Raw genomic sequence first — 14,483 nt, forward strand, 5'->3', positions numbered from 1 at the left:
CATCACCGGAGCCACTGGGAGATAAGCCAAGTCGGAGGTCAGAGCCACCCACACCCTCTGGCTGCATTCATTCCCCATACCCAGTGAGCTGGGGGGGGGGGGGCAGGACGGTGGACAGAGGGTCATCCCATAGTCAGAGCTGCCCCACATGGTGTTTCACTGACAAAGTCTTCAAAGCCTTCTCTGAGCCTCCTGATTTCCTGACCCTCCTGATTTCCTGACCCTTCCCCTAAAACAATTGACATGTCCAGCTCCTTTCCGTGGACCCTGTTCTCAGAAGGGAAAGAGAACATTTGCTGAGCATTTTCTATGCACCACATACATTTGTTTTACTCTCCAAACACCTTCTGGTACAGAAGAATATGGCCACTTTATGATGAGGAATCTTGGGCTCTGAAAGATGAATAACCGGTTCTTCATCACATAGGGAGCAATCGTAAAGCCAGGACTTGAACTCTGCTTGATTCCACTGACCAAACTCCTTGTATTATAATGAACTACTTCATGCTAAGGCAGCCTTCATGCTTCTCTTTCCCCTGGCAAAATTTACTCTGGGACCTTTGGTTCCTTGCTCCCCAAAAAAGCACCCCGCAAAGCCATGCCAGTTACCATAGTAGGGTTGGCAGATGAGAGAATTTGGAACCCAAGTCTCTTGCAGCACCCCCTTCAGTTACATCAGGCGGGCACCATTGACCCTAATGATCACTGTGCTGAGTTTCTTAGAATTGTTCAGCATGTACAATCCAAAGCAAAATTATATGGAAATTCATAGTAAGGTAAAATAGGACACCTCATATCCACAAAATTGCCTTTGTATTTATAATTTCATCAGGAAGGGCAAACTTATAGAAAGATAATGGCACCATTTATCCTCAAAAGCAGGTTTATACCTGTGACTACATATGAGTTAAGGTTAGTTTAAACACTGTAATCTCTTTTCATGCATTTTTAAAATTTTAATTTGTGCTTAAAATATTTAGATGACTTCTTTGTACCCATGAATAAATAATCCTATATACACTTTTTTGGCCCGCTTAGCAAAAAATGACTGATCTATGTTTTAATCCTTTCTTATAATATCACTGAAATGATGGCTTTCTTAGGAACTCAGAAGAGGAAATGTGGGCTCTGTCCTTTGCCTTCCATTTCTCTCCTCCCTGACTCCAGAACTGGGAAGAAATAAAAGCATGATCCTTCTGGAAGGGAAGGGGATCTTGGTACCTTGGGAGCCTCTGGAAGAATGATGTTATGTAAGAAAAGAGCTGCTTCCAGATCTCTTATCCATGGCAGTCGGTTGCCACGCAAGGATTATCATGGAGCATCCAAAGAAACCTTACATCACCTCTTTCCCTCTAGGACTAGGGTCTAAACTTCTGTAAAAATCCTCCCAAGATGTGTTTGTTAGAATCACACTGAAGACCAAGGTGGTTCACTATCGCTGAAAACTCAGGATGCACATGAACGAAATGCAAGATATGGAGAGAGGTGTTAATTTGAGGCCTGGTGCTGGCAAAGAATTATTTAGAAAAGCAGTGTGTGAGCCAGGTTTATTTTTGCACATGGTTAGCTTACTTAACCAAAAATCAGACGCCCTGAAGCCAGCCCTCCCTACTCCCACCCCCCAATCTAAAACTCAGTTCCAAGAATTAATAGCAGTAAAAAAATAATAATAATTAACTCACAAACATGATAAAGAAACTTCCCATTCTTCTGAGCGTCTCCATATATCATGGTAAAATGAATCTATGTGGCAATTTGCACAACCTAAACTATTCAGTCAGGGAAACTGTTATATCAGAAGTATTCATAATCATAGGTTCTAGGAGATGCACAATTTCCACTTTATAGATCAAGGTTCTTGAGTCTGACACTCAAGAAGTTATTTTGGGGGAGGTCACATTGACAGCCCCCAAATACTGCCCTTCCTACGAGGGGTGGTACCTTTGTTAAGAAGTTGTGGTTTGATGAAAAAGCCTAAGATTCAGCTAATCAATTCTCTAATCAATACCTCTTATCAAAATAAAACTCTTTATTAAAGCAGTTAGGGATGCCTGGGTGGCTCAGCAGTTGAGCGTCTCCCTTGGCTCAGGGCGTGATCCTGGAGTCCCGGGGTCGAGTCCCACATGGGGCTCCCTGCATGGAGCCTGCTTCTCTCTCTGCCTGTGTCTCTGCCTCTCTCTCTCTGTCTCGTGAATAAATAAATAAATCTTTTTAAAATATACATATATGTGTTTAATATAAATAAATAAAATAAACAATAAAATAAATAAAATAAAATAAAATAAAATAGTTTAAAATAAAATAAATAAACAAAGCAGCTAGGGCTAATGACATTAAAAAGCACTTTATATCCTACTCTATATATTTTCTTAAAGAAATATTTTTGTTAACTCTAGAACAGATTTTACTCTTGTAAGTAATACTTCGTTGATGTTAAGAAAGCAAGAGAAATTTATATAAAGATATAAAATGGTTTTAATAAGAGCTTATGACACACACACACTCCCTCCCCAAAATGTTATACAAGGTCCTGAGGGAACGTACTCCACACAAGGAGGAATTATAATTAAAATTGACAATATGCTTGACAACATGACGACACTGGTCTCAAGCTAATAATAGCTGGTATTTAAATTAAAATAAATGTTATGGATGCACACTGCCTTTGATAAAAATATATCTCATCTGCTTTTTCTTTATATTTTTATAAAATTCTCATGTTATATGTTAGGTAAATGTTACCTTTTTCAATTTACAAATAAGAGTTATAAGAGACTAGAAGAAAAATTTAAAATGCGTAATAGTGTTAAAATAAAAATACCTGCACAATATTACATGGACGGTTATTATAAGAGCTGGGACAGGATTCCTGGTCTCCTGATTCTCATTTGCTGATCTTTCCACCAGTCCAGTTCAGCTGCTTTTACCTCTCATGCTCACCGCCATCACAGGGCCCTGAGAAAATCTGAGATGAGCCTAAGTAGTGTTAAATGGTATTTCTAAATATGGATAGGCCCTTGCACACTGAAGCCACACTTGACGTGAGGCAAGGACACAATCACTGAAGGATGCATGATAGAATTATGATCCAAAAAAGATCCTGAGAAGCCAGGACATAGAGCATGTTGGAAACACACTGTCTCCTAAAGAGGTTCATCCATCCTTCGAGAGCTCTGATTTTCAGTTAGCAATTTACGGCCTTTACCCAAAAAAATATGTAGTATGTGTTTATACTGTGATAGCCAGGCATTCGTGCTAGGTCCTAAAACCACAATGGTATATGAGTTAGCTATTGCTGTATAACAAACTGCCCCAAAACTCAGTGACTTAAAGCAATAAGCATTTGTTATTGTTCACAAATCCATAGGTCAGCTGGGTGGATTTACTGATCTAAGCCAGTTTCACTCATTTGTCTGGACAGCTGGCAGTTTGGTTGGTTAGGCTAGTGTAAGACAGCCTAATTCGTATGTCTGGCAGTTGACTGACTGTTGGCTAGGGCCACCGTGACTGGACACTTAACCTTTTCTCCCCCAGCCAGTAATCACAGGGCACCAAGAAAGCAAAGAGAAGCATGCAATGCTTGCAAAGGTCTAGTCCCAAAAGTTACACACCATCCCTACCACTGCCTTCTATGAGCCAAAGCAAGGACACATCCAGCTCAAAAAAATGAAAGATGAGATGATAGAACCCAAATCTTGATGGGAAGAGCTAAAAAGGTCACATTGCAAAGGGTGTGGGAACAGAAAGCCATGAACGACTAGCATCATTTTTGTAATCAATCCGCAAATGAGGAGTCAATTATTGCCTCTGTCCTATCAGAACTCGAGAACTTAGTTGTTATAACCTCTACCAGTAAACTCCAGTTTAGAGAACAAATCCAATCGCTCCACATGAAAGGCTAATTATGTCAAGTTCCTTCCAACTGTCATGATGCAGTGCTAGGATGGGACTCTGAAGCAGTGAGAATGTTTATTTCATAAGGCTTCTGAAAGCAAAGAGGGAGAAACGATGGCAAGGATAACTTGTTTCAGCTTAGAGACACACTCTCGAAGTATTACATGGCTGGTGGCTGGCCCAGGAGCTCTGGTACATATTGTTGCATATTGTGGATTTTTAAATGAAAACTAATAAGGTCAAATATAGGGTGAAATTAAGTCTTAAAGTGAGCCACTAGAAATTATCCCTCCCAAAATGTCATGAGGATAAGTAATACCAAGAGAAAGAGATTTTCACAGAGAAGATGTACATGGTATTAATTTAAGTGACTTGTACATAGGACTTATGAAAAATGGCTAAAAGGTAAGAGATTTGGGGGTCATTCAAATATGGAGAATTTGGACTAAGTTATAGCAAATAGAGCAATAGGTTGACTGTAGGGAAAAATGAGTCAATTTGTTGCAAAGATTGTACCACTCAGAGATGACAGCATGTGTTTTTATCAATCAGGGAAAATTAATAACAACACCCTGTTTTTAAGAGCTGTAATAGTGATGAAACATGGAGTTTCCAGCATGACCAGAAAATAAACCACAAAAGATTCCAGAAAAAAAAAAAACCCAAAATAGAATGACTACAATAAAAATATATGCCCAAATCACAAATACAAACGATGCTGAATTCGCTTCTCTGGATTATTTGAAGGAGAACTCATCCTTAAAGCCAAGGGGACTATCAAATTTAACATGAAACCATCTGAAAGATTTGAATGCGTGTTCACACAAAAGGTGAACAGCAGCCGAATACGGGGCTCTGGTTTGCAATGAGCCTTGAAATGTTTTTGAGGGAAGACACCATGACCCGGTTTGTCACCCACCTTATTCATCAGCTTTGGCTCTGAATGACTAGTACACGTATTTCCAAAATTCAGATTCAACTTAAAAGGCACAGACATGCCGTCTCTGCTACCTCATCTCTGAAGGTAATTCCAAAAGACAAAATTTTCAAAGCTTTTTGAAAGATAAAGCAGCATTAGAATTAGTAGGTAGCCCCCTCTAGTAAGTACTTTGAAGGAAGGTTTGGATTACAGGCTGGGCTGATTTTCATCTAGTAGACACTGGGAAGACACGCCAGGCAACATTCAGGTTTAAAATTTTTAATTAGGGGTCAGGAAACCAGCACCCTTAGGCCAAATCCAGTCCTCGGACTGTTTCTATAAATTAACTTTTATTGGAACACTGTCCTGCGTATTTGTTTACATATTATCTGGGGCTGCTTTTGCCTACAATGGCAGAGTTGAATAGTTGAGACCGAGACCTTCTGGCCCACAAAGCCTAAAATATGTATTGTCTGGTCGTTTCCCAAAGTTTGCCCACTCCTGATTGAGATCACCACCAGGATATATACTTAATTGATGTTTGTGAGTTTCCAACCATCTCTTTAATTTCGTATTTATAGCTCTACGTAGTTATTATCTGTTGGTTGGCTGAGTTATTTATTTGTAATGTTTTAGTTTGTTATGTTCAAAAAACTGAAGAAGAGATACGGAAAAGTACACGAACAAATATAGAGCGTGATGACTTATTAGAAGACAAAACTCTTGTATCACCACTCAGGTCCAGAAATAGAATATTGCCAGCGACCCCAGAGGCCCTTCCACGTGCCCTCTCCCCAAATGCATAACCAATATCCTAACTTTTATGTTAATTCTTTCCTTGCACTTTTTTGTGGGGTTTATCAACCCAAATGTACATCCCTGCGCATCCTTTATCAGGCTTATTTTAAAAATTGATATAGTTTTTGAGTCATTTTAATCTACGGTCCTTACCGGACCGTCCTTGCCAGACCGGTCCTTGCACTTTTTTGTGGGGTTTATCAACCCAAATGTACATCCCTGCGCATCCTTTATTAGGCTTATTTTAAAAATTGATATAGTTTTTGAGTCATTTTAATCTACGGTCCTTACCGGCACCACCAGCACCTCTTTGTTTCCTTACAGTTTGCCTGGTGAAGGCTCCAAGTCATCTGAGCCAGAGGATTTCCCAGTTTGCATCTCCCCCCCCCCCACCCCGCGCTGCGCACTCCTGGTATGGTTCAACATGTTTCTCTGTCCTAGGTATTTCATACAAATTAGAATACCCTGATTTATTTTTCTTATGCACCTTTCATTTAACCAGGCTTCAGAAAGCAAATAAATGGAGACCAGTAGGCCATTTCAATAAATGTGAAACAATTATGACAACCAACCAAAAGGTAAGACAGAGTGGCCTCATGAGCCCTTCTCTCCCCTTTCATTGGTCCTCCCAGTACCTTTTAGGATAGATATGCAGCTGTTTATGTCCCTATTTACAAATGAGGAACGGGAGGCTAGGAGAGTAGGGGGCTTGCCCACTGCTGCGCAGCCAGTCCCAGTTGGTGAGGGAGGCAGGACTGCAGCCTTCCAGGTATCTGTGTTCATTCCACAACCTCACAATGTCTCCTTGCTTGTCTGTCCCCAGTTCTGATGATTAATTTAACTTCTTAATTGTGGTATATATTAATTTAGTGCCTACGGTGGCCTAAGTACTCAGGTGCTGAAGGCACAGACAGACATGGGCCCTAACTCTCAAGTTACATAGCAATCTAGTGAAAAAGAAAAATGTCTTCATTATTCAAATAATCATTTAATCTCAATGTGCTTTGTGCAATAAGAGAAAAATACCGGGTGCTTTTGGAGTGAGTAATACGGTCAGTAACTCAGTTTGGGGTAATGGTTAGGGAAAAGTGCTATTTAAATGGACAGCTGAAAGGGTGATTATAAGAGGCAGGCAGACTGGGAGGAGAAAGAGGTGGTGCTGGTGGGGATGGGAGTAAGCAGGCCCTTGGATTCCTGGCAGAAGGAGCTTATCTGTGAAGTCCCTGAAATGAGTAAGAGGATGGCAAAGCCCTGAAAGCAACAGAGAAGTGCCGTGGCTGGGTCATGCTCACAGCCTCTGAGGTTCTAGGCCCTATTTGCTGCCTGACCTTAAGCTCGTTGCCCAATTTGGGCTACTGTTTCCCCACTGGCAAAAGGGGAATAAGGAACCCGCTAACAGCCCTATAGGATTATTATGAGGCTGAAAAGAGCTTATTAACATAAAAATAATTTGAACAGTGCTGGTCCCCCGTCAGCAGCAGATATGCATTTGATGGAAAAAAAAAAAAAAAAGGTGAGTATCCTGAGCAAACAGAGAAGGTGGTGGTGGTTACCTTGTCATTCTTGGACTTTATCCCAAGAACAGTGGCAGACCTTGAAGGCATTAAACAGGAGAGTGACAGGATCCAAAGGGTTGGAAAAACAAGTGCCTAAAATTACGACAACGTGAAGTGAACACAAGACAGGTGATCATCTGACAACGCTAATATTTTTCTCTGCTATAAACTTCTGAGGAAAAGAGCCTCCATCGATTAAATAAACAAATGACTGGACTAAAAATGAAAGTATCCATATAAGCACCATCTCTTTCTCCACAGCGAATGAATCACCAACTATAAATTCAACATTCAGAGAAGAATGACTTCAATGCTAGACAAGCCTGATAATTGAAATGTGATGGCTCTGTTTTTTGCAAAAAAAGTCTTTGGTATGTGTATCCCAAACCCCAGCTGGATTATTACCCCCTTTCAGGGCAAAGATGAAGTCTTCCTTGTTTCTGTAATCTGCTCTGCATCTCTGTTCGGGATAGGCACTCAGGAAATTCTCACTGCAGTGGGTTGAACAATTCTGTGATGTCTGATATCAGGACTGTCTCCAGGCGTGATGCTCCACACCAGAAGAACGTGCATGGCCCCCTGCTGGGAAATTCAGTCACATTTCGGGGATGTGATCAGGCTAGGAGCCTGAGTGATTACAGCAAATAAGGTGAACTTCCAACAGGAGCTGCAGCTTGGGAAAGTTCTAGGCTTGTAAGGTGCTGTCAGACTACCCCACTGACGCGTTATAATCTACCCAGAAGCCTTTTGAGAATCAGCCTGTGTTTGGTTGTTCCCTTGTGTCTAAGCACAACTACAAAACGATGAGCACTTTCCTGATGAGTCCAATACCTTCCATACCTTCCAAAAGTGCTGTTTGGGTAGCTGCGCTTGGTCTCAGCAGCCTCGATGTCATTAGAAAAACAGAACTACCACCGGAAGCGTATTATCTGATGACCTCCCAAAAAGCCACCACAAGAGATCATGAGACAAGCTCTCTGTTAGAGGCCTCAAACACAGCAAACCCTTTCCCTGCCTGAAGTGGGACCAATTCATCTTTCCCTTCCCCACATTCAACGTCCAGGACCACTACCTGCTGGGTGACCCTGTCGATGGACCTTACTTCTTTCTGCCTGGAGTTTATCTTCTCTACAGTAGCGCTCCTAACAAGACTACCTCACAGGGTGGTAGGGAATATGAGGCTAAAGATCCCTTTGCCCAATGCCAAGCACATAAGAACTCAATCAACGAGGGCCGCTATTACCATCCCATAGTGTCTGGAGCAATGAAGTCCAACCCCAGTTCTCTACTGTCCCAAATTCTGAAAAACTAACAGTGTTGATTCACTTTAATTTTATAAGTTCCACACAGCACTTTTAAGACGAGTCGGTGGGTGCCGTGAAGTCAAAAGATCTGGTGTTTGTAATTCCAAAAAAGATCAAAAATCATAGCCTGCATTGGACTGTTTAGGTCTGGCCCTGCTGCCCTAACCAGACCCTGCAGAATTTGTCCTTCCAAATGATAGCAAAACATGAAGGGATGCACAGGGAAAGGGACCTCTTCCAAGATACACAGTGAGGATGTTATAAGAGATGGAATTCCAGAAGAGGGACAGGGAAGTGTAGTCTGTCTGTCTCTCCAACAGTTTAGGTTTAAGAATATAAGATCAATTCTTACATCTCCTGCAAACAAATAGTGATGCGCTCATCTTTTGGAACCCTGGGCAGCAGAAAGCTCTGGAAAAGCTATCATGAGAGAATATATACTTACATTCAGTTCTTAATCAATTAAATCTGTTTCTTATTCACAAAAGCACAAATGCGGCCACTGACTCAAGGCACAATTATTGCCTTTTGATTACAGATAAATTGTCACTTCTGACCAGGCTAAGAATTTTTTAAGCTTAGAGAGCCAGAGTGTTTTATTCTCAATATTTTCTAGAAGAAAAAAAAAAATATTTTCTAGAAGAGAAAATTATCTATTTCATAAACTTCAAAGCCTGCAAAGATTAATCCTTAATGATAATACAGCTTAATCTGCTGCATCAAACAACAGTGATTATTAGCATGCGATAGTGTTTTTAATCTAAACATACAAAGTCGCCAGCCATCCCTGCTGTTATTGCTTAGAAATTAAATGAGAGAAAAGCTAAGTATAGAGGAGGAATTTGGGCACAAAATCCTTTTCTTTTGCCCTACCTATTTTCAAATTTCCTGGAAATGCAAATGCTGCCCTTCACAAATTCCAAAGGTCCCTCACGATTTTACACCATTTTACATCAACAAATCAGTGTGAGCAGGCCCATAAAAGTTTTTCCAATGTTTATTCAAGAGACTTGAACATAAACAAATGTAGTTGCAGACTGAAACAAGACTCATGAAAGGGAAAGGCTAAACACTCTTACAATCAAGTGCTCCTAAGGACAAATTAATCCCCTCTCTTTGTATGCAGATGACTAGACAGACAGACAGGCTGACAGACGATCATTACTGTCACTAGACCAACATGGGATGTTGTGCTGGAAGGTCCCTCTTTTATCCAAAGGACTAAAGTGTCTTAGTGTTTTCAACAAGGTAAGGCACCTCTGTCCACTGCCCAGAATAATTCTGAATCTGAGGAGAGCCTGGGGGTTTAAGGGATTGACGGATGTATTAGACAAGGATCAATCTATGGTATGGAGACCTAAGGAGGAAAATGTCCTCCCAACACCCCAACTACTGGTCTTTCTTGGCAGCTTACGATCAGAACAGCACAGCTGCCGTTCTGTACAACCCCAGAGGTACTATATGCATCAGAGTCTGTGAGTACAGTCTACGGTCTACACAGCAGGATACAACAGTTCTGACCAGAAATCTGTCCTCTGTCCACGTAACATGATGACTAGAATGAAGCTCTGCAATGGGGAATACACAGCTCTTATGGGAAAAAAAAAAAATTTAAAAAGGACAAGCTAGTCCAGTAAATGCTCCCCAGGTCACTCCAAGACAGCATTGCACTAGCTTAAGTAAGAGCTGAGATAAGAAATTGCCACGCAGGACTCTAACAACTTGGGTAGCTAATCTTCAGATTTCCCAAGTAAAGTAAGAACTGAAGTACAATTCCGTGAAATAATCACTGGGTCCCTCAGCTCTGGTTCTGATTCTGATCTCAAATTTCTGGAGGATTTTAGGGAAATCACTCAACTTCTCCTCAGGTCGTTTATACCCACCTTATTTATTATGGAAATAAGATGAAAAGTTTTGAGAGTTAAGGCTATAAGTACTAAATATATATTAATTATTACTTTTATAAAGACATTATTACAATGATGCAGTATTAGAGAGACCATGGGACTTGAAAGATTTGCTTCATTTTGAATCTTTCCACTCATTTCCTGGATAGTTCGCTTTTACCTCTGCTTGGCTCAATTTCCTCATTCTGTAGTTGCAGACTGAAACAAGACTCATGAAAGGGAAAGGCTAAATACTCCTAGAATCAGGTGCTCCTAAGGACAAATTAATCCCCTCTCTTTGTATGCAGATGAATAGACAGGCTGACAGACGGAAATAAAATGGAATAAAAACTACTTCATAACTTATCTCATTTAATCATCTATGAACTAAATTCAGGATACATTGTAGATTCCCCAAATAGGAGAGATTCCTTCTCTTTCTTTTGTCAATAGTGTACCAATAAGGACTTCTATTTAATAAGGACAATCATTCCCTCCCCAGGAATCCTGTTCCAGGGAGCCCACTGAAATCCTCCACAAAGGTCTGAGACCAGCTGCATGAAAAGGAATTTCCCAGAACTTGGCTCTTCCTCCACAGTTTCTTACTCAGTTGTGTTTTCTATCCCAGACATATTTAACACGAGCAGCTCAAGGGAATTGCATGATATCTCTGGCCTGGTCTGAGACACGATGAAGCCATCTGGAGAACATAACTTCTAACACTCATTCCTGGTTGCATCACACCTAACCACAAAATCCCATCCAAGCTCAGAGTTTCTCCAACACTTTGCTCTCTCCGTGGACTTAAATTCATGGGCCTGCAATGACCTTTTCAAGCTTAACATAAGGAAAGGCATTCTCCCCTTTGGTCTCCTCTGTTTCCCTAATTAGGGAACAGAAATATGGAGAAGGCAACATAGGAATAAAGCCAAACCACCCAAAGTAAGTCATTTCTGCATTGTTCTGGAATGTATGGCACATGTTTTCCTCGGAGCAAATTTATCTTCTTAATTGGGTTTTATTTGGTCAACTATTGAAATTAATTTCCATTCTCTGAGCATATTCCATTTGATAACAATGGCAGGCAGCCTGAGATTAACTTTTCACTATGAATAAGCTACAAAAGAAGTAGTTTATATGGCTAATCAAGAACAACACATCTTTGATATAGACCTAAAGATTTCAAAACTCTAGCTCAGAAACAGCACTCAGCATCCTGCTGAACAACCAGCAATCTATTAACGTCTGCCTTCCCGCCTGCACATTCGGTCTTTATTCTTATTCTGGTACCATTCCCAAACTTTCCATCCCCACTGGGTGAAAGCTACTTCAGAAATCCTTCCACACGAAATGCAATCATTCTGCTTTCTGCCACTCTGGCCCAAGCCAAGGAGAGCTGGCCTACTAAAAATGCCTGAAGGGGGCTTATTGTTACTAAAACACATTTTTCAGCACAGAGAATGGCTGAGTCTCCCGCGGTCCTGAGGTTTGGCCCTCTTTGGTGGTTGACTCTGCCTGTGACCAAAAAACAGCTGAGTAGCAAGGTGGTGAGTGTTCTGTATCAACATAAGGCAACCAGACGCTTAGAAAAAGGCAGTTATGAAATATATTCAATAAATATCCACATCCAATTGTGGTCTCTTTAGTTGTGACAGAGGGAATACAAACAAATCAACAGAACACAATTAGTTCTTCATGCATGGGATGGAATTTCCCAAAATTTCCACTTGTGACCCACTCCAGGACTGCCACATAAATCCAGATACTTGAAAGATATTGCCCGAGATGTAAACAAGGTACTCGCTTGGTTGTCTATGCCTATTGACCGAACTGTATTCTCAGACTCTGAATTTGGTAAGCCTTCTTTGCTCTGGTAGTTGACAAAGGGCCAGATCTGCAATTGTTTGAAATGAATTGATCAGAACATTGGGGATGTTTTACCCAGAGCAGAAGGAAAGCAGCAGCCCTAACTGTAACAGCAGTTATCAAGACACAGGTTCATAACCATATAACACAAAAAGGTAGAGATAGAATCCACATGATAATAAGTTCAGCAGTCTAATTAGCATTAGGCAACTTGACCCAATGTACCCATGTGTTTTTATTCAGGGATTCGAAGTTGGGAAGAAGAATATTAGGAAGTCTGTACAGACAATGGTTAAGACGTGGGCTATAGGATCAGACCTAGCTTCAAATTGCAACTCTACTATTTATCAGTTATATGGTCCTGAACAAGTAATTTAGCCTCTAGGCCTCAGTTTTCCCTTTTTTGATGTACTTAGTGGAAGATGAAGCATATTAAGAACCCAATAAAAGTGAGCAATAATAAGCTCCAAATACCAGAATGTTACGGAAGTCTTTTGGTCTTAATTTTAACTAAGCCTACTAGAGAGGTACCAATTATTCCTAATTTTCAAAATGAGATGCCAAACAACCTAAGCAGGATTTTAAAATGAGTTATTAAATTGTTCTGTGACCTTGTCTCCTCAGCCGCTCATGAGCATATAAAGAAATCATTTGATAAGGCTGGGAGAATGGAAGGTTGGAAATTTCTACCCTCACCTCAGTACTAGTGAGAGAGACTTCAAGGCGATAACTGGATGAGCTTGTTAGAGGTCTCCTGGACAATGAGTGACATAGTGGATGGAAACTGGACCATACGTGAGAAATAGAATGGGCCAGAGCTGCCTACTTGGCCTGTAGAAGAAGAGTTGAGAGTGGTAGCTGAAAAGTAACTGTATTCCTACAGAAAGGGAATCGCAGACATGGGCCACAGGAAAGATGATGGAGGGGGTGGAGGAATTGCAGACTCCTCCCAAGAGATATCATGCACAGAATTCTAAGCCTTCAAGATTCCACTCTCTTGTGTCCACTCCTATCTGATCCCCTCTCCTTGTGTAATCGCCTCCATTGAGCAAGACCCAGGAATATGATAGGATATCACTGCCATGATTAGGCTACTAATCCTCTGAGTTGATCAAAGGAGAGAGGTTCCTGAGTTATCCTGATCTAAGTAGATGAGCCTTTAAAAGACGACTAAGTGTCAGAGAGACATTCTCCTGCTGGCCTGGAGGATGCAGCCTCCACGAGTTCTAGAGATACAAGGAAATAAATGTTAACAAGAACTGTGTGCAATTGGAAGAGGACCTCCAGCAGCATTTGAGATCACCACTCTAGCCAACCCCTCGATTTCAGCCTAGTGAGACCCTGAGGGATAAACTCAATTAGGCTATGCCTAGACTTTTCATCTACAGAAATTGTGAGATAATAAATTTACTTTGTTTTAAGCCACTAAATTTTTAGTAGTTTATTTCATGGCAATAGAGAACTAACATGAAGACCCTTCAGACCTCAATGTGCTGCAGATAGATCACCAGATGCCTACAGCTGAGGAAGGTAACATAGACAACCAGACAGAATGTACCTCACTTGTGAGGGAACACAGCAGGCAAAAGATCCTCAGTGATGCATTCGTTGTTGACGGAGACTGCTCCAAAAACCCCAAAGTACCTCACAAGGCTCAAACACTAGCTGAGAATATTCTAGTCATCCTCCCTCTATGACTTTTGTCTATCACAGTCATCCCCCAACTTCAAGCTGACATTGTGGGGAAGAAGGTCAAAAACCATGGTCAGCGAGCTGGGGAAGAAGGGGAAAGAATGTAACTTGGAGAAATGTAAAAGAAGTCATTCTGGTACCTCTTACCGACACTGCTTGCCCACTACTAGCTTTCTACTTGCATAGGCCTAAAGTTTTACCTTTGAGTGAAGTTCTTACATTTGATCATTACTCTAAATTAGGACTAAGAAAAAGAACTGAATCTAGTTTTTTGGTCTGTTTGTAATTTTTTTTCTAATTAAAATGACTAAAGACATTTTATTATCGGACAATAAGAAGATAAAGTCTGAGCTTAGCCAAGATTTATCCAAGGGTAGAGGAAGTAACAACTGAGTTTAGAGAAGCATTATTTTTAAAAAACAGAGTTGGCTGTCCGGTGGCACACGTTAGTCTATTCTTAGAACATAAGGGTTACTGAGATTTGGGGGCACCTGCTTGGCTCAGTTGGTAAAGCATGCAACTCTTGATCTCAGAGTTGTAGCTTCAAGCCCCATGTTGGGGGTGGAGA

At 40.9% G+C, this 14,483-nt stretch overlaps 1 long non-coding RNA gene across 1 annotated transcript in view; it reads right to left on the minus strand.

The window, feature by feature from the left end:
• Positions 1-14,483, minus strand: part of LOC111091197 — a 40,915-nt gene that overhangs the window by 11,612 nt on the left and 14,820 nt on the right. The window lies entirely within an intron of this gene.

Source organism: Canis lupus, chromosome 19 (genome assembly GCF_011100685.1).
Source record: "Canis lupus familiaris isolate Mischka breed German Shepherd chromosome 19, alternate assembly UU_Cfam_GSD_1.0, whole genome shotgun sequence".
In the NCBI taxonomy this organism is placed as follows: Eukaryota; Metazoa; Chordata; class Mammalia; order Carnivora; family Canidae; genus Canis; species Canis lupus.